Below are 4,638 nucleotides of genomic sequence, written 5' to 3' on the forward strand. Positions count from 1 at the left end.
CATGGGGTACAAGAAAATAACTATTACACTCGGGGTACAGGAAAATAACACTATTACACTCAGGGTACAGGAAAATAACACTATTACACTCGGAGTACAGGAAAATAACACTAGTACACACAGGGTACAGGAAAATAACACTATTACACATGGGGTACAGGAAAATAACACTATTACACTCGGTACAGGAAAATAACACTAGTACACTCAGGGTACAGGAAAATAACACTATTACACATGGGGTACAGGAAAATAACTATTACACTCGGAGTACAGGAAAATAACACTAGTACACTCGGGGTACAGGAAAATAACACTATTACACTCAGGGTACAGGAAAATAACACTAATACACTCGGAGTACAGGAAAATAACACTAGTACACTCGGGGTACAGGAAAATAACACTATTACACATGGGGTACAGGAAAATAATTATTACACTCGGGGTACAGGAAAATAACACTAATACACTCGGGGTACAGGAAAATAACACTATTACACTCGGAGTACAGGAAAATAACACTAGTGCACTCGGGGTACAGGAAAATATCACTATTACACTCGGAGTACAGGAAAATAACACTAGTACACTCGGGGTACAGGAAAATTACACTATTACACTCGGGGTACAGGAAAATAACACTATTACACTCGGGGTACATGAAAATAACACTAGTACACTCGGGGCACAGGAAAATATCACTATTACACTCGGAGTACAGGAAAATAACACTATTACACTCGGGATACAGGAAAATAACACTATTACACATGGGGTACAGGAAAATAACTATTACACTCGGGGTACAGGACAATAATACTATTACACTCGGTACAGGAAAATAACACTAGTACACTCGGGGTACAGGAAAATAACACTAGTATACTCGGGGTGCAGGAAAATAACACTATTACACTCAGGGTACAGGAAAATAACACTAGTACACTCGGAGTACAGGAAAATAACACTAGTACACTCGGGGTACAGGAAAATAACACTATTACACATGGGGTACAGGAAAATAACACTAGTGCACTCGGGTTACAGGAAAATATCACTATTACACTCGGAGTACAGGAAAATAACACTAGTACACTCGGGGTACAGGAAAATAACACTATTACACTCGGGGTACAGGAAAATATCACTATTACACTCGGAGTACCGGAAAATAACACTATTACACTCGGGGTACAGGAAAATAACACTATTACACTCGGGGTACAGGAAAATAACACTAGTACACTCGGGGTACAGGAAAATATCACTATTACACTCGGAGTACAGGAAAATGACACTATTACACTCGGGGTGCAGGAAAATAACACTATTACACTCGGGGTACAGGAAAATAACACTATTACACTATTACACATGGGGTACAGGAAAATAACTATTACACTCGTGGTACAGGAAAATAACACTATTACACTCGGGGTACAGGAAAATAACTATTACACTCGGAGTACAGGAAAATAACACTATTACACTCGGGTTACAGGAAAATATCACGATTACACTCAGGGTACAGGAAAATAACACTAGTACACTCGGGGTACAGGAAAATAACACTATTACACTCGGAGTACAGGAAAATAACACTAGTACACACGGGTTACAGGAAAATAACACTAGTACATTCGGGGTACAGGAAATTAACACTAGAACACTCGGAGTACAGGAAAATAACACTAGTACACAAGGAGTACAGGAAAATAACACTAGTACACTCGGAGTACAGGAAAATAACACTAGTATACTCGGAGTACAGGAAAATAACACTATTACACACGGGGTACAGGAATATAACACTAGTACACACGGGGTACAGGAAAATAACACTAGTACACACGGAGTACAAGAAAATAACACTATTACACTCGGGGTACAGGACAATAATACTATTGCACTCAGGTTACTGGAAAATAACACTATTACAGTCAGGGTACAGGAAAATATCACTATCACACACGGGGTACAGGAAAACAACACTAGTACACTCGGAGTACAGGAAAATAACACTAGTACACTCGGAATACAGTAAAATAACACTATTACACTCGGGGAACAGGAAAATAACAGTAGTACACTCGGGGTACAGGAAAATAACACTAGTACACTCGGAGTACAGGAAAATAACACTAGTACACACGGAGTACAGGAAAATAACACTAGTACACTCGGAGTACAGGAAAATAACACTATTACACACGGGGAACAGGAAAATAAAACTAGTACACACGGGGTACAGGAATATAACACTAGTACACACGGGGTACAGGAAAACAACACTAGTACACTCGGGGTACAGGAAAATAACACTAGTAAACTCGGAGTACAGGAAAATAACACTATTACACTCGGAGTACAGGAAAATAACACTAGTACACACGGGGTACAGGAAAATAACGCTAGTACATTCGGGGTACAGGAAAATAACACTAATACACTCGGAGTACAGGAAAATAACACTAGTACACACGAAGTACAGGAAAATAACACTAGTACACTCGGAGTACAGGAAAATAACACTAGTACACTTGGAGTACAGGAAAATAACACTATTACACACGGGGTCAAGGAAAATAACACTATTACACACGGGGAACAGGAAAATAACACTAGTACACATGGAGTACAGGAAAATAACACTATTACACTCGGGGTACAGGACAATAATACTATTACACTCAGGGTACTGGAAAATAACACTATTATAGTCAGGGTACAGGAAAATATCACTATCACACACGGGGTACAGGAAAACAACACTAGTACACTCGGAGTACAGGAAAAAACACTAGTACACTCGGAGAACAGTTAAATAACACTATTACACTCGGGGAACAGGAAAATAACACTAGTACACTCGGGGTACAGGAAAATAACACTAGTACACTCGGAGTACAGGAAAATAACACTAGTACACACGGAGTACAGGAAAATAACACTAGTACACTCGGAGTACAGGAAAATAACACTAGTACACTCTGATTACAGGAAAATAACACTATTACACTCGGGGTACAGGACAATAATAGTATTACACTCGGGGTACTGGAAAATAACACTATTACAGTCAGGGTACAGGAAAATATCACTATTACACACGGGGTACAGGAAGACAACACTAGTACACTCGGGGTACAGGAAAATAACACTAGTACACTCGGAGTACAGGAAACTAACACTATTACACTCGGAGTACAGGAAAATAACACTAGTACACACGGGGTACAGGAAAATAACACTAGTACATTCGGGGTACATGAAAATAACACTAGTACATTCGGAGTACAGGAAAATAACACTAGTGCACTCGGGGTACAGGAAAATATCACTATTACACTCGGAGTACAGGAAAATAACACTATTACACTCGGGGTACAGGAAAATAACACTATTACACTCGGGGTACAGGAAAATAACACTAGTACACTCGGGGTACAGGAAAATAACACTATTACACTCGGGGTACAGGAAAATAACACTATTACACATGGGGTACAGGAAAATAACTATTACACTCGGGGTACAGGAAAATAACACTATTACACTCGGGGTACAGGAAAATAACACTATTACACTCGGGGTACAGGAACATAACACTATTACACATGGGGTACAGGAAAATAACTATTACACTCGGGGTACAGGAAAATAACACTAGTACACTCGGGGTACAGGAAAATAACACTATTACACTCGGAGTACAGGAAAATAACACTAGTGCACTCGGGGTACAGGAAAATATCACTATTACACTCGGAGTACAGGAAAATAACACTAGTCAACTCCGGGTACTGGAAAATAACACTATTACACTCGAGGTACAGGAAAATAACACTATTACACTTGGGGTACAGGAAAATAACACTAGTACACTCGGGGTACAGGACAATATCACTATTACACTCGGAGTACAGGAAAATAACACTAGTACACTCGGGGTACAGGAAAATAACACTATTACACTCGGGGTACAGGAAAATAGCACTATTACACTCGGGGTACAGGAAAATATCACTATTACACTCGGAGTACAGGAAAATAACACTATTACACTCGCGGTACAGGAAAATAACACTATTACACATGGGGTACAGGAAAATAACTATTTCACTCGGGTTACAGGACAATAATACTATTACACTCAGGGTACAGGAAAATAACACTAGTACACTCGGAGTATAGGAAAATAACACTAGTACACTCGGGGTGCAGGAAAATAACACTATTACACTCAGGGTACAGGAAAATAATACTAGTACACTCGGAGTACAGGAAAATAACACTAGTACACTCGGGGTACAGGAAAATAACACTATTACACATGGGGTACAGGAAAATAACTTACACTCGGAGTACAGGAAAATAACACTAGTACACTCGGGGTACAGGAAAATAACACTATTACACTCGGAGTACAGGAAAATAACACTAGTACACTCGGGGTACAGGAAAATAACACTATTACACTCGGGGTACAGGAAAATAACACTAGTACACTCGTGGTACCGGAAAATATCACTATTACACTCGGAGTACAGGAAAATAACACTATTACACTCGGGGTGAAGGAAAATAACACTATTACACTCGGGGTACAGGAAAATAACACTAGTACACTCGGGG

Source organism: Dendrobates tinctorius, unplaced genomic scaffold, assembly GCF_039654945.1.
Source record: "Dendrobates tinctorius isolate UK_male_01 unplaced genomic scaffold, ASM3965494v1 ptg000151l, whole genome shotgun sequence".
Lineage (NCBI taxonomy): Eukaryota > Metazoa > Chordata > Amphibia > Anura > Dendrobatidae > Dendrobates > Dendrobates tinctorius.